The sequence below is a fragment of the Panthera pardus genome, unplaced genomic scaffold (genome assembly GCF_024362965.1).
Source record: "Panthera pardus isolate Hobbes unplaced genomic scaffold, ASM2436296v1 HiC_scaffold_11, whole genome shotgun sequence".
NCBI lineage: Eukaryota > Metazoa > Chordata > Mammalia > Carnivora > Felidae > Panthera > Panthera pardus.
Genome location: NW_026526666.1, coordinates 78,585,750 through 78,607,890, shown reverse-complemented (window position 1 = coordinate 78,607,890; position 22,141 = coordinate 78,585,750). Strand labels below are relative to the sequence as shown.

Below are 22,141 nucleotides of genomic sequence, written 5' to 3'. Positions count from 1 at the left end.
ATACTCAAGGGGTGGGGATTTAGGCTCCATCCGATTCCACAGCCACTAATGGGTGATAAGGTTTGGATTTAGGGTTGTGGGTAGGAATTATGCCCCAGGCACACCAGACGCTGACCCAGCTAATAATAAGGGGCTTTTTGTTGTTGTTGTTATTCCTTGCGTGTGTAACTCAAAGAGGAGGGATAATTAGCAGAACAAAATACAGGCATTCCTGGATCCTCCAGTCAAATACCACTAACTACACTAAATCAGAACTTCATTGGGGCGCCTGGGTGAATCAGTCGGTTAAATGTCTGACCTCGGGTCAGGTCATGATCTCATGGTTTGTGAGTTCGAGCCCCACGTCGGGCTCTGTGCTGACAGCTCAGAGCCTGGAGCCTGCTTCGGATTCTGTGTCTCCCTCTCTCTCTCTGCCCCTCTCCTGCTTGTGCTCTGTCTCTCAAAAATAAATAAACGTTAAAAAAAAAAAAAAGAACTTCATTTAGAATTCTAATAATGACTAACCTTGCCTGGATGAGGTGGATGGAGAGAATGAGGGGGGCAGGCTTCACATAAGAGAGAACACGTTTACATTGGGTTTTGAAGGATGAATAGGAGTTCACGAGGAAGACGATTTGTGAGAAAAGTGGAACAGAGCAGAAAAAAAGCAGGTCAGGGAGTCAGAAAGAAAGAGGTTCGAATCCTGGCTCAGTTGCTGGTTGTGTGAGCTTCAGCAAGTCAGGTCCGCTCTTTCCGTTTTTTTGTTTTGTACCTATAAATGAGGGAGAACAAAGCAAATAATGCTCCAGGGTTATTGTAAGGGCTGGTGATAGTGCATGTGAGGTGCGTGGCAGACCACAGGTGTGCAATAAATGGTAAGCAAAAATTCTCTTCGAAAGGTCTGAAGCCTGAAAGGGCCTGCAGTGTTCAGAGCATGCAGGGGAAATTCTGCAGGCTCAGTGATGTTCATAGGATTTTAGTTGTTTTCTCTCTCTTGCTCCAGCCCAGCCCAGTTCACTGCACTCATTGACTCGACCAGCCAATAATGATTAATTATAAATGGGAGAATCTGGGTCCCAGCCAGGCTCAGTCCTGAGGCTGTACTGGGAGAGCAGGCGAGGGGGCAGGGACCGTGGAGTCCCCCCTGCCACCGTTTCCAGGTCAGTTCCTTGGGCAGTGGGCTTTAAGCAGATGGAGAGATAGATGAATGTTGTCTGAGGGGTCTTCCTACCGGTTCCCAGTCGCCTGCTCTGCTGCCTCTGGGGGCATTAGCATTCTGCAGGCAGCTGTTTAGGTGTAAGATCAATGCATTACATGTGTCGCCGGCAGGACCAATAAACAAAGGGCGAGGTAGGTAAGTTGGAGGAGAAATTGGCAGGGTCTGCTGGGCGGGTCTGTGCTGACTCAGCATCAGCTTCCCTCCCTGGCTCAATGCAACTCCGTGGGGTGGCCAGGGGGTTGTGGGGAGCGGCCATGACTTGGGCTTTTCATGCTAGCTGGTTCTAGGTCTTAGAGGGGGGACAAAGCAGAAAGAGCCGGAAGTTCTGTTCCTCCGGCTTCATGCTACTCATGCAACTTTTTTGGGTCCTGTCTCATCACTATCTGAAGCCTCCATCGGACTTCCCTGTACTGGGTCTCTGACTGTGGGACAAAGCAGGAAGCTCATCAGAAAGGGGGCTGGAGACCTGAGCTGGGATCACAGCTCTCCTTGGGCGACCTCAGGTGCATCACTTCACCTCTCTGTGCCTCAGTTTCCTCATCTGTGAAATGGGGGTCCCAGGCTGCCAGGGCTGGGCCAGCTTGGATGGCCTAACGGCTGTGGATGAGCCGTGGCCACTGTGTGGGGACAGGACATCAAAGGGAGGGTGGGAGACTCCATCCTCCCTAGAATCCTTGGGAGGGTTTAAATCCTCTTTGGTGTGATGGGCCCTTTCCCGTCAGAGCAGGATCTGGAGTCTTTGGCGTCTCCCCGTCAAGCCCTTGTTGCTTCAAGCCCTGTGACTGCACAAGTTGTCAAAGTGTGGTCCTCGGGCCGGCAGCACGAGCGGCATCACCAGGGAGGGTGTTAGAAATGGAAGTTCTCGGGCTCCATTCCAGACTTGGTGAATCAAACTCAGGGGGTGGCCCAACCCTCTGGGTGATCCCGATGTCGGGGACATTGGAGGATCAGTGTTCCAAGGCACTATCCCCTCCACAGGGCGCCCCCTCCCATTCACTACCCCCCCCATCCCAGCTGGAGGCCCCGTGGAGGGAGGGAGGCTGGCAAGACCGACACGGAGTCTCTGCTACAGAGAGAACCCTGGAGGGGGCGTCTCTCCCCACTGCCTGTAGCTCAAGACATCCCGGAACCTCACCAGTGGGGCTGATGCCAGGGTATTTGAATAGCTCATTAGCTCTGCTCTGGGCTTCGATCCCTCTTAATTAGTTTTGCAAAAGATATTCATTAAAAAAACCTCATTACAAGTCAAGCACAGGTCCTCGCTAAGTTTGCGGGCGTGGGTATATGGGGGTGCGTCTTTATGCTTCGAGTGCCTGTGAGCCAGCGGGCTGGTGCACTCAGGTGTCAGTGAACGTGGAGGTGTGGGAGTGTCCGGGCGTGGAGAAGCACCTTTGCCGGGGTGTTGCATCGGTGTGTCGGTGCTCACACATCCATTTCTCCTCCAGGGGTCCCCCGCGAAGCAGATTATTCCTCCCCTCTTTATAAGTCATTATTCCTACCGGGCCCACGTTGCAGGGAAACATACCCTTCCAAGCCACATCTATCCCGGTTGTTTTGCTTTCTCTGCGCCCCCGGTTCTGGGTTCCAGGGACGACGATGGCCGATGAAAGACCTGTTCCGGCCAGCTGAGCAGCCAGGGGGAGACGACAGTCCAATGTGAGAATTTGAAGAGGCTGCTGGATGCCCTCTCCCACCCGTGTGCTGTGTCCTGATGCCTGAAGCCACAGCCTAGGTGGCTGCTCCTTGGGATTGTAGCCCCTCAGGTTTCCCGCCCCAGAAGGCTCAGCCAGCGACAGGGCTGCCTGTGGGGTTGGGAGAGAAGGCCAGCTTTGGGGTGAGGGACTGGGGCGTGTCCTGAGATGCTTAGGCCGAGTCTGAGGGGCACTCTCCCGCTCCCCTCCCACCCTGTTCCTATTTCCCTACTGCATTCCTTGCTGTGAGCATCCCCATTTGGAGCCAAGTAAATTTATGGCATAATCCTGAATGGAAATGCACGGAAATGCTGCCAATTACCATCAAGCCGAGAGAGGCTGCATCCCTGACGCCCGCCTCGGTCTGCTGTCTGTCGGCTCTCAGCCTTCCAGAAACCACAGGGAGCTAGAAGCCAGCCAGGACGGCCCAGATTGGCGGTGTGGGGCCATTTGTATAAAACTCTTTATTCCACTCACCTGGCCTTGAAGGTTTGTGGCAGGAGCGGCTCCTTCGCATCAAACCTGAGCAAACCGGGGAGATGTCATTGCCTGAGTCTCAGCAAAGCCGACAGCTGATGGGATTTCTCTGAGATCAGTTCATCAAACTTGGGTAGAGCTGAGCCACTGGAAGACGGGGAGATCTGATATAATCGCGTCTGCTTAAAATGCAAAGGCTCATCGAGATTTTTGGAAGCACTGTAAGGAGAGTCTCAGTGAAGCCAGGAGGAGCATTTAGCAGGCTCTGAGATGGAGCCGGGAAAGGAAAGCGAGCAAGGACCTGCTCTGGGCGGGGGTGGGGGTGGGAGTGGGGGAGGGCAGCAGGGGAGGGTGGAGCCCCCTGTCTCTGCTCGGCCTCTTGCTGCACCCAGACCAACAAAGGAGTAATGACGCCTACTGTGTGCAGCAGACCCAAGACCAGCCTCCCGGGACTGGGGTGGAGGCGTCGTGAGCCACAGCCCTGCTCTTGAAAACCTCATAGTTTAATGGAGGAGGCAGACAGAGAGGAGGCAACCTGGGACCTGTTCCTGAGTAGGGTCTTTTGCCAGAGGCTCCAGGTGCTGATAAGAGAAAAGGTGGGAGACCATCACTGTAAAGCACTCAGGTCCTGGAGTCAGTTGGGGCCGGGTTCGAACTCCTGTCTCACGACCTGTTCACCCGCGGTGTGTCCTTGGGTGTTGGTTGCATCCTCTAACCCCTCTGAGCCTCGCTCTCTTCATCTGCGGAATGGCTGTAACAATTCCTACTTCTCAGGGAATCGTGAGGATTGCCGAGATCCCGTATATAAAATGCTTAGCGTCGGGCTTGGTGTTGTAGTAAGTGCCCCGCAGTGGAGCTGGCATCCGACTGGGAGGACCTGGGAAGGCTTCTGGGAGGAGGTGGGGACACCAGTGAGGACTTGAAGGATGGGAAGGACTTCAGCTGGTGGAAGGGGCAAGGGAGTGGCCCATATTTGTGAGGAGAGAGATAGCTGGCTGTCTGCTCGCTGCTGTCTCCCCTGTCCCCCCAGCTCTCCTAGAGACAGTGGGGAGGTCTGGGCCAGGGGTGGTGGGGGCTTGTCTCAGTACAGCAGCTTCCCTATCCCCCTGCCCTCACTGCCTCAGGGCCCCCGTCTAGCCCTCCCCTCGCTCATCTTGCTCCCCCTCCCCAGTGAGTATTTAGCAGTCTTCCTGAGATGCTTGGCGGGGACCAATTTCCTGCCATCAGTCAGGAGTGGTGGCGTTTGTAGGACAGTGTGGAGGCCTGGGAGCGGGGAGGTGGGGGGAGGAGGGAACACGTGGTGGCTTCCTTCTGGGACCGAGTGCTTGGGGCCGCCCTCCCCTGGTTGCCATCTGTCCTTCAGGTCTGTCTGCCCCCCCCCCTCTGGCTGGGGTTCCACTATAGTAAGGATGGAGGAGAAAGAGGAGTCTGGTTTGGGGGGCGGGGGGCGGGGGAGGGGAGGGAGGTGCCAGGACTGGGCTGGCTTTGGGCCTGCAGCTGGCCACTGCTGACAGCCTCCTCCAGGAAGCTTACCTGGATGCAGTCAGGCCTTCTCTCTGGGTCAGCAGGAGTCATACCTGGGTCTGCACTGCCCCCTCAATTCCCTGTTTCCTTAGCTAGACACAGAGCTACGATTTATTGAACACTATTGTATGCCAGGCCCTGGGCCAAGTGCTTGATGTATATTAGCTCATTTAATTCTTTATCAACCTGGGGAGACAGTCATGATCAAAATTACCCCAATTTTTTAAGGAAATGGGTTCTGAGAGGCTGGATCATTGCATAAGGTCTTTTTTCAAATGTCCCCTCCTCAGAGAATCCTTCCCTGACCACCTATTTTATTCGGTTCCTCCCCCACCTCCACCTCTGGTCTTTTCTATTTTATCATTTGATTTTCTCCTTGTTCGTGGTTTGCAGCCCCCACTGCTGGCGAACACGAGCAGAACCTGTCTGCCTCGGTCCCCTGTGTGTCTCCAAGTGGAGAGGAGCACCTACAACTGTGCATTGAACGATGACTGTTTGTTGACGCATGAAAGAATGGATGAATGAATGAATGAATGAATGCCCCATGGCTAATAACAGCAGAGCCAGGATTCCAACCAAGAACCAGGTGCAAAACATACTCCCTGCTGGCAGCCGCCCGCACCAATGCCTCCTGTCACTGTCCAAGCAGCTTGTGGAGGGAGGGGTCATCACCCGGAGTAGACGTCTTGGGTCTGGAGTCCCAGCAGACCACGCTTAGCATGATTGCTGCTCTGGAATGAACGGCATTAAGTCAAAGATGCTAACATTCAGCCCCCAGCCCCTGTTGTAGTTAGAGGATAGAGAAATCAGTTTTGAGTTGCTGGGGCAGAGACAAGTGGCTGGGTGGCTGGGGGAGGAGGGGCGATTTTCTTGGCATTTATGGACTGGGCTTCTCACCTCTTCCGGGCCAGAGGAGGCAGACATGGCTGGATCTGCTCTCTAAACGGAGCCCAGCTGGGGTGGCGGGGGGCCCCTGAAGGGCTGGGCGCTGCTCCCTGTGCTCAGACCTGTATTAGGATTTGGGGCAGTCTATTTGTCTGGGAATGACAGGGACGGGGAGAAGGGCTTGCGGAGATGAGTGGCAGGAGAGATAAGCCTGATGTGTGACTTTCTGATGCTTGGTTGGTTTGAAAATAAGTCCTGGGCCCAGATACAGGATTGACAGGGGGATCAGAGAGGGCCGTTTGCTTTCTGCCTTCTGACTTTGAAAAGGGCCCAAGAGTCAGGAGACTGGGTCCTAATGCTGGAGGGGGGAGGGGCTGTGCCACAGGTCACCGTGGCCAGGCTACAGGGGAAGGTCGGGTGCCCAAGGCCGGTGCGTTCTGGAATCAGCCCCAGGGACTCGAAGTTTCTGGGATTTTGCCTTTGCTCCTGTTGTGGGAAGAAGGCTGAGTGCTTGGAGCTCACAGACAGAAGGGCCGTGAAGGCACCGGCCACCTTCTCCGTGCATTTCCAGACCTACTCTCGGCCCTCTTCTCCTGTCTTGTGCTGCAGAGGGCTTCTCAGTGTAGACATTGCAACAGGCTCCTTTGTCCTTGGGCTGAGTGGCTGGGTCAGTGGACAGTGTTTGGGGGTAGGCTAAACCCTCTATGAGGCCACAGCTCCGGCCACGCGGCCCTGTCCCTACAAGTGTGGCTGCGGTTCCTACACCACCGCTTACTGATTTCCCTACATCCTGCCCCACCTCTGTATACGGCCTCTTCACTAATTTTTATTTATTTTTTAAAATGTTTATTTATTTTGAGAGAGAGCGAGAGAGAAACACGAGTGCTAGCTGGGGAGGGACAGAGAGAGAGAGGGAGAGAGAGAGAATCCCAAGCAGGCTCTGTGCTGTCAGCACAGAGCCTGACACGGGGCTCGAACTCACGAACCATGAGATCATGACCTGGGCTGGAACGAAGAGTCGGACGCTTAACCGATGGAGCCACCCAGGGACCCCTAATTTTTGTTTAATTTAACTGTGACATCTCTTTCCTGCTGGGATCCTGATTGATATATCCTGACCACAAAAAGGATCTTATCTCTCGTTTCAATAGCATTCGGAAGAAACAGACCCTGGGACACCACCTCTTCTAGCCTCTGACTGCCTTCCAACCTCCTCTGCGGTCATCTCCTCTGGGACCATCTTCCTGGCCATGCTGTGCTTCCAGAACTGGTCAACACCTTTTTTTGTGGTTAGCTCCCTACTGCCGACCAACTGTGAGCTCCCAGATTCATTAGAATTATTCACAGCCTGTTCATCCTGCATCTGTGGGCTCTCCTACACCCACCTCTCACGGGGCTTCTATTTCGACCAAGATGATGTGGCTCTGAAGGGTGTGGACTCCTTCTGTAAACTGGCGGGGGAGAAGTGTGAGGGTGCCAGGCATCTCCTGACAATGCAAAACCAGCACCGGCAGCCGTGCCCTCTTCCAGGATGTGGGGAAGCCATCCAAGATGAGTAGGGTACAACTCGGGACACCATGGAAGCCACTTCGGCCCTGGAGGAGACCCTGAACCCAGTCTCTTTGTTTGGGATTGCATGCCCTGGTTCTGCCCACACAGACCCCCATCTCTATGACTCCCTAGAGAGCTGTTCCTGGATGAGGAGGCGAAACTCACCAAGAAGGTGGGTGACCTCCTGGCTAACCTCAGGCTAGGCTGGGCGAGTGTCTCAATGAAAGCTTAGTCTCAAGCATGACTAGGAGGCTGGCAGCCTTTGAGGGGGGCCCTCTGTATATTCTGGGTGTTTGGGCTTCTGCCTGAGCCTCTCCTCCAGCACTAGGCAGCTTTCATACCCATCCTGGACCCTCTTCCAAGCTGTGGACCAAAGGGAAATCATAAAGCTTTTTGCAAAACAGCCACAACAAAAAGGGGCTCCCATGGATATTCCCCAAGGTGGCTGTCAGTGTGGGAATAATGGAAAGGTACTTGTTGTCTGGGTTTCCCAAGGCTCTTTCCTGCCTATGCAAGTTGGGCCAACCTAGGGGCAGAGAGAAAGCTATGCTCCTCGGGGTCAAAGGACGTGAGTGGCAGATTCTGCTCTGCCTTCCCCTCCTCTCTTCTCAGGACCTCAGGTTTCTCATCTGTAAAGTGGGTGTGGTGATAACTGTGTGGCCAGCAGGTGCCAGTTACTATATTAAGGGCTGTATATACAGGATATCGTTAGTTTTCCTCCGAAGCCCTATGAGGTGGCTTCTCTTAGCATCCCTGTTTGGTAGATGGGGAAACTGAGCCTCAGAGAGGTGAAGTGCCTTGCTCAAGGTCAAAGTCTGAACATGGTAGCCTGCAGTTCAAACCCAGGTCTCTGTGTGCTCTTAATCCCAGTGTCCTCTCTGCCCCCCGCGCCTCCCCACCCCGCCACCTTCTTGGGGAGTTTGAGACCCAGTCCTGCAGCAAGACCTTGGAACTGGCAAAGGGCAGTTTTCATGATGCCTGCTACTCAGCATGGGGACAGGCCTGGGTGGTGGGGCTAACTCTCCTTCCCTTCCCTGTCACTCCCAAGAGAGTTGGGCACAACTCGCTTCTGGAGAATGTCACAGCACCACCCCCCACCCCATTTCTCACCTGGGCAGAGATACTGTTTTTCCTTGCTTTGCACGGTGAGAGATTGATTACACTGACGGCCCCAAGTAATCACCTACTTGCATCCACACTGGTGTCCTGCCACTTTTTAGCACCTTCCTACGGTGGCTGTGGACTTGGCCGTGCCATTGACTTTGATCGATGAGACAGTAGCCAACTTGGTGCGAGTGGTAGTTGGAAAAAGTGTTCTCTTGGACCCCTGCCACTGCCAGAAGAGCGATCTAGAGCTAGCCTGCTGGGAGATGAGAAACCATGTGGGGCAGAGCTGGGCCATCTCAGGCAAGGTCTTCCTCGACCAGCCAGTGTCCAATGGGTCAAAGATACGTGAAACAGGTGGGATCAGCCAAGCCCAGACTCATAAGAAATAATAAATGATTTTTTTTTTTTTTAAGCCACTGGGACCCTGGAGGTTTCTTCCTTTGAGGCGTCTCTTTCTCTACCAGGTTAGGCAACTTCTGGGCTTTCAGGCCTGGGGAGGCGAGGACGGGGGTAGGTGGGTTTCTGTGTATACCCGATGCATGGATAACATTCTTCTGGCTCCTCAGAGCCCTCGTCCCTGGGCTACTCCGCATCTTTTCTCTGAGGGTTTCCCCTGGCTCCCCAAGTCCCTAGACAAACACGAATGGGGTTCTCTTTTCTGGCTGTTTCATAAGAAGCTGAATGTGCCCCAGAAGGCATGAGCTCAAAGTGGTGTGGTCCAGGGCCTTTCCACGGCCATCCCCACCCTACAATCCCATTGGAAAAGGGAGAAGGACACCGAGGCCCTCCGTGTCCTTGGGTATAAAACCAAAGTGGTCCCCAGGTTATTTTCCTTCCCTACCCCAACCAGGTCATTCTCGGTGCTGTGTGCTGCAGGCAGGAACCCAGAACTCACTTATTTCACTGCTGGGGGCACTACCTTATTATCCATGGGGGAACTCTGGGGACAAGCTATAGGCAGATCATGGCCCTCCGAAACCACTGGATTAGAGGCTTGGATGGCAGGGGCCATGTCTGATTCATCCCTGTATCCCATGCCGAGCACAGGGTGGTAACGTGCATTTTACTGCCACTAACTCAGCCGGTGTAGCAAATGACCCCCCCAACCAATTTCTCTCTTTGCTCCTCCCTTTCCTCCTTTCTTTTCCAGGCTGCTGCTGTTCCTACAGCTCTCAGCCACTGGCTCTTGTCTCCAAGATAAAGCACTGGAGGCCTCCCCTGTCCTCCAGCTGCTCCCTGGTTCCCTTCTTCAAGAATTCTGTTGGGCTCTTCCGGAGCCCCTGCCCCTCTCGGGACCTTTCCCTGTTGCGCCGCCATTCAGGCTCCAGGGCTCCTTCTTTTGTTCACAGATGGTACCATGTGATCCACACACTTCTGTGCTTTGTTTTGTCCCTTTACGCTATTTTTGGAGAGCATCCCTTAGCAAGACAGAGCGAGCTCCTCATTCTTTTTTATTTTTTTGAGATATAATTCACATACCATAATATGCACCCTTTTAAAGAGTACAATTCAGTGATTTTTAATATAGTCACAACGTTGTGCAACCGTCACCACTGTCTGATTCTGGAACATTCCCATCACCCCAAAGGAAACCCCTTACCCATTAGCGGCCACTCCCTATTCTCTACGCCCGCCCCCCTTCCCCACCCCACCCACCCCCCGCCCCGCCTCTAACAACCACTCATTTATTTTCTCTTTATGGAAATCGCCTATTCTGGACGTTTGTTACACATGGAACCATATGACATGTAGCCTTTTGTGTCTGGATTCTTTCAAGTCTCATCCATGTTATAGCCTTTGTCAGGACTTAACTCCCTTTCGTTGCTGAATAATATTCCGTAGTCTAGATATACCATATTGTGTTATCCATTCATCTGATGATGGACGTTTGGTTTGTTTCTACTTCTGGCTGTGCTGAATGGTGCTGCTATGAACACATGTGTCCAAGCTGTTGTGTGGACACAGGTCTTCTATTCTCCTGGGTATGTCCTTAGGAGTGGAATTGCTCTCTATCTTCACTTTTTTAATGGCCGCCTAGTATGTCATTGCTGCCTATAACCACAATTTGTTGAAGCAATCACCAGCTGATTCAGTCTCTCCCTCCTTTTCTTTAGTATTTCAAACAATGATACGAGGAATAATCTTGTATATTCACCAGTTCACACACAACCATGTGTATCATTTCGTATAATTCCCGGAAGTGTAATTGCTGTGCCGAGGGGCACACGGATTTGCAATTTTGACAGATGTTGCCAAATTGCCTTCCCCCCACTCCAGACTGTGCCAATGGCAATATCTGAGATGTCGATTCTCTCCCGATCACCAACACAGCGTGCTAGCAGGCTTTTTGATCTTTGCCAATCTGGCCAGTAAGAGGTGGATTAGGGTAGTTTTATTTTGTGTTTTCTTATTAGGGGTGAGGGTAGGCGTCTTTTCCAATGTTTAAGAACTATATTTTCACTGCTGTGAACTATCTTTGTATTCTTTGTCCATTTTTCTGTTGTGCTGTTGGTCTTTTTCTTATTGATTTGTAAGAGCTCTTTATATAAGTAGGAAGTCAACACCCTACCTGTATTCAGCACCAGGTATTACTCCCAGTTTGTTGTTTTTTGACTTTGCTAATAGGTAACTTTTTCCATGAAGAGGGTTTCTATTTTTACATGGCCAATTTATCCGTGTTTTTCTGTTTGGCTTCTGGGTATCTTGTCAAAGATCTTTCCTATGTTAAGATTTTTTTTTAAAAACTCCCTCGTGGTTTCTTCCAGGCCACTTATTATTTCATTAAAAATGTTTAATCCTCTGGTCCATCTGGAATTTATTTCAGTATAGGTGTGAAGATTCATTTCTAATGGGCCTAATTTAATATTTTGTCAATGGCTTCCCAATTGTCCCAATATTATTGAATAGTTCACCTTTTCCTCAGTGACTTAAATCCTGCCTTCATCACAGACTAAGTGCTCACATGTTTTTGGATTTACCTTCGTGATTTTTTAATTCTGTTCTATTGGTGTGGTTGTCCACTCAGGAGCCACTACCACATTAATCTAATTATTGCAGCTCTAGAATGAATTTAAATAACTGGTTGGGCTACTAGCTTCCCCTCATTATGCTTCTTTTCAGTGCTCCTGGTTATTTTGCATGCTCAGTCTTCCAAATGAACTTCAGGGTCGCCTCATTTCATTAAAAATTACCAATGGTATTTTCATGGGAACATACACATATTACAGATTAACTAAGGGAGAACTGGTACAGCTTTATGACGTCAGTCCTTCCTATCCAAGAACATGGTATGCCTTTCCATTTGTTCAAGTCCTCTTTTGGGTTCTTCAGTGGCATGTTAGGGTTTTCTTTATGGTTTTTTTTGCACACTTCTTAACATTGTATCTTTTTCATTGTAATTGTAAATATCATATGTTCTTCCATTATATGCCCTAATTGGTTGCCATTTTTAAGAGAGAAGGCCATTGATATTTGTGTATCAATTTTGTCGCTGGCCACATTATTGAATTTCTTTATTGTTGGTCATAGTTTGCCAGTTGATTCTCTTTGGTATATCAGGCATATATTCATGTCTTCTGCAAATAATGATTATTTTGCCTACCGTTTTCTAATTTCATATAGTTAAGTAGTTTCTGTTATTGAATTGCATCAGCTTGTACCAAGAGAACAAAGTCAGGTAATAATGAAGATACTGGGTGTCCTGACCTTCTTCCTGACTTTAATGGGCATGCTTTTAAAATTTCCTCATTTAGGGTTAAGATGGATATATTTTTATCATGTTGAGAGGTATCTATTTATTCTTATTTCCCTAAGAATTAAAAAAAATTTTTTTTAACGTTTTATTTATTTTTGAGACAGGGAGAGACCAAGCATGAACAAGGGAGGGTCAGAGAGAGGGAGACACAGAATCTGAAACAGGCTCCAGGCCCTGAGCTGTCAGCACAGAGCCCGATGCGGGGCTCGAACTCACGGACCTCGAGATCATGACCTGAGCCGAAGTCGGCCGCTTAACTGACTGAGCCACCCAGGCGCCCCTCCCTAAGAATTTTTAAAAAATTAAGAATGGTTGCTGATTTATGCAGGTAATTTATGCTTAGATTCCCCAATGTTGTAAGTTATGTTATTAGATGTCCTGACACCTACCACCTAACATTACTTAAACCCTACTCGATCTGATCACAATGTGTTGTTCTTTTTCTGATATATTGTTCTGCTGGATTCTGTATGCTATTGTTTTATTTAGAATTGTTGCAGGGAAATTCAGAAGTGAGACTGGCCGTTGTTTTTCTCCTCTTTGAGTGGATATTGGTATGACTGCTAGAGCTATACTCACTTCATAAAAAACAAAAAAACGAAACTAGAAATGTTTTTTCTTTTTCTATGCCCTGGATTAGGGAGAAATCGATCCCTCATCCGTCCATTAAAGATCTGGTTGAATTCGAGGGGGCCCACCTCAGCCTCCTGCTGGCCCCTGGGAAGAGGGTCTTGGGGACACAGATGATTCTATACCTCTCTAGATGGTCCAGCAGAACAAGTTTGGTGGGGCTGACCAATGGTTCAGAGGTGCAGACTCTGCATCCCCAGAGTGATACCCTCCCTCCTACCATCCCGGATCTCTATGCTGGGCACCCTTGTATGATTGATTGGGTAGGTGTGTGGATCCTGAGGAAAGGCTTAGAAAAGAAGAGCACTTCTTCAATAACAAACTACTTCTTCAGCATAGATAGGTGCCGTAGGCTTTCCTGAAGGGTTAAGGCTTTGCTGGGTCTGTTGAAACAAAAGGGTCACTTGATTTTTTTTTTTTAAATTTTTTTAAAGGTTTATTTATTTTTGACAGAGAGAGAGAGAGAGAGAGAGAGCATGAGTGGGGGAGGGGCAGAGAGAGAGAGGGAGAGAGAATCTGAAACAGGCTCCAGGCTCCGAGCTGTCAGCACAGGGCCCAACACGGGGCTCGAACTCCCAGACCGTGAGATCATGACTGAACGAAGTCGGACACTCAACCGACTGAGCCACCCAGGCACCCCAAAGGATCACTTGATTTAAAGTACCATTGGGGCGCCTGGGTGGCTCAGTCGGTTGAGTGTCCGACTCTTGATCTCAGCTCAGGTCTTGATCTCGGGTTCTGGCCCTGTGCTGGGTGTGGAGCCTACCTTAAATAGGTAAGTAAGTAAGTAAATAAATAAATAAAACACTGTTTCTATACAGTGTGAAAGTAATGATTTTTAAAAAATTGATATACTGGGAATCAGCGTGGAAGTTTTAGGAATGCAAGAGAGGTCATCTTGCAAATAGGGAGTGGTTAGGTAGGGTTTCCTTGCCCATCTGGCACCGCCCCTTTCCTGGTGACCTCAGGCTTGGTGAAGAGACTTAGGTTTGCTTAGTTATGCTGGTTCTATAGAAGCAAAACTGAATCATAACCCACGAGAAATGCTGACAGGACCTTTATCAGGATAAGGGCGTGTAGGTCCTTTTGAAATAAAGATAAACCTTTCTAAGTGGAAAAAAAGGAAAAAGCAAAGCCGGGTGGGCGGACGTAAACTGGCAGGAAAAGGGCTGGATTTGGAAGGGAAAATATCTTCCAGCGGGGCTTGGGGGGTGTGGTGGCTGCTGAGGTTGGGCTGGCTCCAGGCAGCCCTCCTCATCCCTCCCTGCTCTCAGGGCCTGCCAGAGAGGAGCATCTCTAGGCCGTGTGTGTGTGTGTGTGTGTGTGTGTGTGTGTGTGTGTGTGTGTGTGAGGCTGGGTAGCTGGGCTATCCATACCCATCCTCCACGGTGGCGGTCAGTCTGCTCTTTCTGTCTCTGGGTCTCCAGTGGTCCTGGTGCTTCTGCCAGTCCCTGTCACCTCTCCTGCTTCAGCGCTTTGTGACCGGTGACCAGCAGTGGTTGGGCAGTGTTTGCTTATTTCTGTGCGCCCGCCAAGGACGCTTCTTGCCGACACTCCATAAACACTACTTTATAAGCGGCAGGTCCTTCTCCCCCCTCCCGCTCCCACCCCTTCAGGCCTGCTGGCACGTTTAATTTCCAGCCCTGGTATTTCTCCCCAGCCCGTGACAACCTCAGGTGGAAGCAATTTCACCGTCTTGTAACTCACCGGGTCATTATAATTAGTATCCGGGCACCCGGGGCGAGGGCGGAAGGAAGGAAGGAAGGGTTGATCCAGCCAGGCGGAGAGCAGCCGCTGGGGGCTGGAGTGCCCCTTCCTCCCGCTTCAGCTTGGAACTCAGATTTTCTCAGAGATCTGATTCTGCCTCCCCTCCCTCTGTGTGTGTAGGGGAGGTGGGGTGGGGAGTTACGGAATGCTAAGCCCGGCCCTGGGTTCACACAGAGGAGAGGCACCTGACCTGAGGGAGGGACCCAAGAGCCCACATCTGAGGTCAGGGTGGGGTGAGGGCCCTGGAGGGAGAGGAGGGACCATACCTTACCCAACCCTTTGTCCCAAGGGCCTGGCATCCCAGCATGCCGCCCTTCCCTGCCTCTTACCCTGCAGTTTCAGAGCCAGAGCTCATCAGAGCTGGTGGCCCACCTGGACACCACCCCAGGCACAGCCAGGAGTGCATGTGACTCCAAGAGAAGTAGCTAGGTGGGGGAACAGGACCTAGCAGGAAGCAAAAGTTCTCATCTGTTTGGTGAGGGCTTTTTGGTTGCGAACAATGCAAACAGACTTAAGCAAGAAAGGGAGTTTATGATCGGGGTGTTGGGCCACCTCAGAGTTAACCAGAGGAGAACTAGCAGCTTTGGGAAGTCAGGACCAAGGCAGCCCAGAGGATCCTGGAAGTTGGAAGAGGTGGGTTTTCTCCCCAGGGAGCAGTTCATGTGTTCATCAGCTCATGCAGCTAATGTGACTCAAGTCCACAGCTTTCCGTCTCTGTGTTTCCAAGTTAAAAAATCCCAAGTTCCTCAAAGGGGCTCATTCATTCACTTATTCATTTGTTTGTTGGCTCACTTGTTCAGTAAATATTTATTGAGCCCCCGCCCCGCACGTCCCAGCCCCGAGTGGTAGGCAGAATTCCAGCAGGGATCACACAAAACACAAGTGCTTCTCTTGCGTCTTCCATTAGGGTGGGGACAGAATCTGGATGGCTCAGTGTGGGTTAGGTGTCCACCCTGAGCCAGTCAGCTGTGGCCAGGAGGCCACCCCAAATGAGTTCTACTATAATGACCGAATAGCCCTTTAAGACACACATCAGCTCTCGGTTGACATTACAGAAAGCAGGCAGTGGGCGTAAAAGACGCAAGGCTTCATGGAGCTTATTCTTAATCTAGGCAATAAGCCTTCGCTCTAGGCAGACTGGGCACTTTCAAGGAACATTCTATCCATGATGCATCTACCAGGCTCTCCCACTTTCAAGTGGGAGGGGCAGGGGCCTGGAGAAGGGAGACCACATGTACAGCTTTCTCTGTGCACCAGACCTGACTCTGCCGGCAGCTCTGGGTGAAGGTTGGATCTCTCTGCCTTCTGTTTTCCGTCCCTGCCCTGGCTGGAAGCTTCCATGGACAGGGATCAGCCTTGCTCTTTCTGGTGTCTTTCTGGTGTCTGGTGTCTCCCGGGAGCCAGCCTGGGGTTCAGGGCAGTCTTGGTGAGGGCTGTGACATGTCTGTACCCTCCCCCGCCCCCCCTCCCCCCCCCCCCCCCCACCGCCGGCCCCTCATCTTTGAGCACCCAGCATCCCTTAGGGACTGAGTCTGTCCTGTTTACTACTGCTCCCTCCATTTCACACCCAGGTAGAAAGCTCACAAGCCCCCCTCCCCCGCCCCCCGCAAACCCTCTGGATTCCCCAGCCTGAGCCCCGGGAGACCTGGCTTAGCTGTGTTTGGTCTCAGCAGAAAGTGCCAGGGACTCCCCAGGATGTTCCCAAATCAATCACTTGGGGCTTCCCACTTTAGGCTTCCCAATTCGTCAGGTCCTGGGTGACCACCCCTCCCTGGCTGGAGCCCTGTAAGGGGACCGCTTATAATAATACCATTATTCTCCTTAGCCGGGGGCAGGCTGAGCCCTCAGTGAAGCGGGCCTGCCATTAGAACCCTGCAGAAACAAAGTAATAGCCTGCACAGAAAGCCATTTGTAATGTTGCTATAATTCCCATGATTCATTAAACAGGAATGGGAAATGATAACGTTTCCCCTGGAAAAAAACTCCTCTTGGAGTCACATGCTGAGTTCACTTGGCTCAACTATTTTATTGACTAAGCATCTTGTTGTGCCGATGTGAGGAACACACGGGCCTGGCGCCATTTAGTTTTACAGCCGCTGAAATGGAAGCAGGGGAGGGGGTCCCGCCAGGCCGGGACTTGACCTTGGAAATAGAGCCGCTGCCCTCACTCGGGTGGCCCAGTCTGGCATCTCCTGCAGGCCTGGGGCCCTCTGGGGTCCAGGGTCTATTGAATGATCCTGTCTCCAGGACCGGGAGGGGAGCAGTGTGAGAGGGCCTGTTCTGTCTGCTGAACCCCGAGGTGGCATTGCCCAGAATTGCCTGCAGCAGGACCCTTCCCCAGCCCTCTGGGCACAGGTGATCTGTGACTCCCGAGTGCTTGCCCATCGCCCTGCTTCCGTTATATGGTCTTAGACCCTCACCGCTCAGCTCCCCAAATGGGAACCTGGGTGTCATCCTTGATGCCCCCCTTCCATCAGCCACGAGCCAGCTGTCAGCGCCCCGTCCCCCCTTCCCCCCAAACCAGGAGTCTCTGGCGGAGAGACCTCCTCTCTCTCCTCTGCCACTGACAGAGTACAGACCTCACCATCTCCTGCCCGCCCAGCCATGCCCTGACTGGCTACCTATCTGTGTCTCTGCCTCCAGCCTCCCCCTCCCCAGCGAATCCTCTATAGTGACACCAGCTGATTGTTCCAAGAAGTAATTCTGACTGTATTTTGCTTGGAACCTCGGCTGGCTCCCCGTTGCCCACGCGATCAATCCAGAATGTCCTTGCGTGGCACCCAGGGCCCTTTCCATGCTGGCTGTAATCCAGTCTACCTTCTCAGCTCTACCTCCAGCCCCTTTCCACCATGCATTCCAGGCTGTACCAGACCTCAGGGTCACTCAGGGTCTCCAGGGATTACACAGGGTGTCCCTGTGAGTTCACGCCTTTTCTAGGCTGTTCCCTTAGCCCGAGATGCCCTTGCTCTTCCTCCCTGGGGAAATCCTGATTTCCTCTTGCAACAAGCCGCTCCTGTGCTCCTCCCCATTGCAGGTAATAGCGCTCCACCTTGAGGCTCAGCCCCAGGCCTTGGAGGCCTCCCCTCCCCTTTCTCTCATACCCTGTATCCTTGTATCTGATCTGTCACCAAATCCTGTTGCCTCCATCTTCAAAACATAGCAAGAATCTGACTACTTCCCACCACCCCCGTCCCCAGCGGGCTTGTTGGAACTATTGTCGTAGCTTCATCACGGGTCTCCCTGCCTCTCTGTCCCTTTTCTCCTTCCCGGGACCTTCTGAGCATGCTCCCTCAACCTGAAATGGGGTCACAGTGCTGGCAGTAAGCTGGGGGGATGTGGCTCAGACTCTGTTGCAGATTAGGTATGCGGACTTTGGCATTTCTTCTCTGGGCACTCGGACCCTGAGCTGTGGGTCGTCCATTCTCTCCCCACCCCCTCGCCCCCACCCCCCATCATCCCGTATCATTGATTCCACCCCCCTCATCTCTGGGCCCTTCTGGCTGACCTTCCGCTGTCACCTGTCCCCAGCAGTTTTCCCTGTCTCCTGTCTCTGCTCACTCGTCTGTCTCTGCCTTCACAGCTGCCAGCATGAGCTTTCTAAACTCCTGTCGCTGCGTTTTTCACTCTGCACCTGTATTAGCAGGTGTTGATGTTACCTGCTGTCTAGTTAGTATCAGGTATATGTCGACTGAGCTCAGGAGGGTGGGATCCGGGGACCCTCCCCAGACATTCAGTAGGTGCTCAGTAAATGTTGGTTGAACCGAGCTGACTGCCAGGTTGATCCAGTCCCTCCCCTGCTCCACAACCTTCACTGGCTCCCCAGGGTCTTGAGTGGAGAGCCTGACGTAAAGGCCCAGCATGACCTGCCCCTGCTGACCTCTCCAGCTTCGGGTTCCAGAAACTTCACCGCACCCCCACCCCCCACCCCCAGGCCTCCATCTGATCATGCAGGAGCCTTGAGGAGCTTTGTGTGTCCCTCCCTTTCCTTGACCCTGGCAGGGCTACAGACTCAAAGCTGGCAGAGGACAGGCTAGAAGGCAGTACGTGAAGCAGGCTGCGTGTAGGGGAGCAGAGAGCGGAAGCTACTGCAGTGAACTACTGAGAGCTCATGACCTCTGAGCATTTATGCCCAAATGCCCAGAAAACTCGGTGCCTGTTGACTCCCAGCGGGATCTGGCTGAAGAAATGCAGCCTAGGCCGTGGGCTCTGCCCATGCAGACCTCCTTGTTAGCTATGGACCCCTTTGACCTTCTCCTTGTGAAATCTAGCTCCTCCTCCAGAGTCTGGTTCTGATGACACCTCCTCCATGAAGCCTGCCGGGATTCCCTCAGCTGGCAGGACTCTTTGTCTACTCTGTGTTGTCACAACCTTTGGAACTTTCTAGTATTTGTTTCCTTTTGAAAAAAAACAAACCAAACCAACAAAAAAACAATGAGCACTTACTATGTTCCAGGTCCCATGCCAGGGGCCTTCTACATATTTCATCTCATTTAATATATACTTTAAAAATTAATATTTTGTTACTGTTTAACAATATGACATATATGCAGAAAAGTACATAAAATAGAAATGTAAAACATAACAAGTAATTATAAAGCAACATCCATGTAAATACTGTCCATGTCAAGAAATAGAATTTATTTCATTGATGAGGAAACACGGGACCAGAGAGGCTGAGTGATTGTCCTCCAGTCCTACAGTCAATAAGTGGGAAAACTAGAATTTGAACTTGAGGCCATCTGACCCAGGTTTCTATCATTCCAAAGAGGCCTCACCTATGACTGGGGTTGTCAGATTTAGCAAATGAAGATATAGAATTCCCAGCTTGTTGTGAATTTCAGATAAAGAATGCATACGTTTTAGTATAAACGTGTCCCAAATATTGTCTGAGACAAATATTGTCTGAGACATACTTATACTGCAAAGTTACTTGTGATTTATCTGAAATTCAAATTGAATACAGGGCGTTGTGTTTTATTTGACAACCCCCATCTCTTGAGCTTTCTTATGTGATGGTCATTGCGTGTGTGGCTTTCTCCTTCTCTTTTGAGGATGCTCTTCTGTGCAGGGTAGACCTTTGCCTTGTTCCCCATATACACCCCGGGCCAGACTCAGAGGGTGCTTGGTAAGTGCCGCTTGTATGGAGTGGGGCTGTTTCTGCTGAACTTGGCCCTGCCTCCTTCCTGGGCAGGCTTTGGATGTTTTAGAGAAAGGAGAGGAGAGCAGCTGGGTCCCCCTCTTTTCCCACCCACCCAGCACCCCGCTCCAGCTGCTGAGAACTGAGACCCTGGCTGCCTGCTCCTGAGACCCAAGCCCACCCTGGGAGGACCGGCTGGGTGGCAGAGCCTGGAATCCTTGACCTGGAGCACCTCAGGAGCAGGGAGAGGAAAAGCTTGTTGTTCCCCTTTTATAGATGAGGAACTGAGGTCCAGCAAGGCTAAGTGACTGCCAGAGGTAACACAGCAGGTTTGTTTGCGTTTATTTGTGTTCTAAAGGGATTTGCGTAGCTTGGTGGAAGTGGGATTTAGAGCACACGCTTCTGAGTCCGGTTCTGTCCCATTCCCTCCCCAGCCCCGGGACTGTGGATCCCAGCCTACAGGTCCCCTTCCTGGGGAGGGGGCGAGTCTTACGCATCAGAGGGTGGCGGCGGGGGCGGGGGGGGGTGGCAGAGATGGAGGTCCCCCTCACAGACATAGGTGGGGAGGGTCTGGGGACCCATGGGGGACACCTCAGCCACAGACACTCCTGGACAGGGGCCATCCTGTCCCTCTGCGGCTTCAGAGAGGACCACGTCCACCAGGATAGGCCAGGGGCTCTCCGTGTTTCAGGGCAGACTCCAGGCTCAGGCTGCCATTGTTTCATTGCCATTACACCTCATTAGCCGAAAAAATAAGCCACTCGTCAGCCACTGCTTACAGTGACAGTCAAGTCCTTGTCTCTTGGCTTTCCAGCTCTGCCGGAGCTGAAGACCCTAGGAGCTTATCTCTGCCCCCTGCCCCCCCCCACCCCCTGCCCCCCCCACCCCCCACCAGGCACAGGGCTCCAGCCCCAGTGTCCAACCCAGTCTCAGCTCCAATGTCAATGCAGGCCAGCCGCATCCTGATCCTCGTCTGCCCCAGCCCCTCTCCAGCCTCTGGGGTCCGAAGCCACCAGGATCTCCGGCTATAGCATCCTAAGGACCCTGGGCTCAGGCTTTGCTCTCTGTGGGCTCCTCTGATGGCACTCTTAGCCCGCACGCAGCGGCCACACCTATAGCAGGAGAGTCCTGGGCCGTCCCCAGGAGGGCTGACCTGGGAACACCGAGACTGCGCCCGGTTGTCAGATTCACAACCTCCTCTGGGGGCTGAGGGCCTGGTCCGGGCATCCTTCTGCTGTGAGGGCCCACCCTCCTCCACAGCAATCTGCCCTTCGATATTGCTCTGGATAGCAAGTGCCTCGATGCTGTGTGCGTGTACATATGTGTAAACCTAAGTATGTACATGGACACGTACATCTGCATGGGTGTGCCCACGTGTGCCCCCGCACCTCACTGCTCAGAGCACAGCTGGGCTTGTGTCTACTCCTGGGCCCTGGCTCTAGAGTGTGCCCAGGGGCGCCTGGGTGGCTCAGTTGGTTAAGCATCTGACTCAGGTCATGATCTTGCCGCTCAGAGGTTCGAGCCCCGCGTCGGGCTCTGTGCTGATGGCTCGGAGCCCGGAGCCTGCTTCGGATTCTGTGTCTCCCTCTCTCTCTGCCCCTCCCCTGCTCACACTCTCTCTCTCTCTCTCAAAAATAAGTGAACATTAAAAAAAAAAAATTTAGAGTGTGCCCAGAGGAGAGACCTGGGATGGGAGGGGACACATCATGTCACATGTGTGAGGGCGGGGCAGAGGGAAGACGGCAGCCCCGTGGATAGCTGGTCAGTGGTCACCAGCTCTGGGTATGGAGGATAGTATTGTCTACCCAGCCCTGGGTCAGGGGTCCAGAAGCAGGGCGGGTCCTGTGGCCTCCCACCCTGGCTGTCTCTGGTAACCAGAAGCCGTGAAATGAGGTGTTTCAGTTCCCTGAGCCAGAAATGGACAAACCATAGGGAGAGTGATTTGCTTTTCAGATAGAGCTGCTCCAGCTGGAGGCTTTACACCTGAGTGGCTGCTTCTCCCTTCCTCCCTGCAAAGCTGACTGGCCTGGGCAGGGCTGGGGTCCCAGCGCCCCGCTCCTCCTTAGCCTCCGAGGAAAGACAAGACAGGAGAGCACCCCGCCCCTCAGCTCCCACAGACCGGAGGCCTCGGTGGCCTCCCACGCTGTGTCCAGCAGGCCCGTCTCACGGCCTCAGCACCTTAACCTCAGCTCCCTCAGGCACCAAATATTTATTCTGCATTTCTTTAAAAAAAATTTTTTTTTAACGTTTATTTCTTTTTGAGACAGAGAGAGACAGAGCATGAACGGGGGAGGGGCAGAGAGAGAGGGAGACACAGAATCGGAAGCAGGTTCCAGGCTCTGAGCCATCAGTCCAGAGCCTGACGCGGGGCTTGAACTCACGGACCGCGAGATCGTGACCTGAGTTGAAGTCGGACGCTT

The 22,141-nt window shown here is 52.2% G+C and overlaps 1 long non-coding RNA gene across 1 annotated transcript; it reads right to left on the bottom strand.

The window, feature by feature from the left end:
- Positions 1-500: 500 nt before the first annotated feature.
- LOC109255436 (uncharacterized) lies at positions 501-3,630 on the bottom strand. Its single transcript, XR_002075244.2, has 3 exons — positions 3,367-3,630; positions 2,724-2,823; positions 501-751 (listed from the first exon to the last, which is right to left on the bottom strand). It is a non-coding gene; the product is annotated as an uncharacterized LOC109255436 (long non-coding RNA).
- Positions 3,631-22,141: the final 18,511 nt, after the last annotated feature.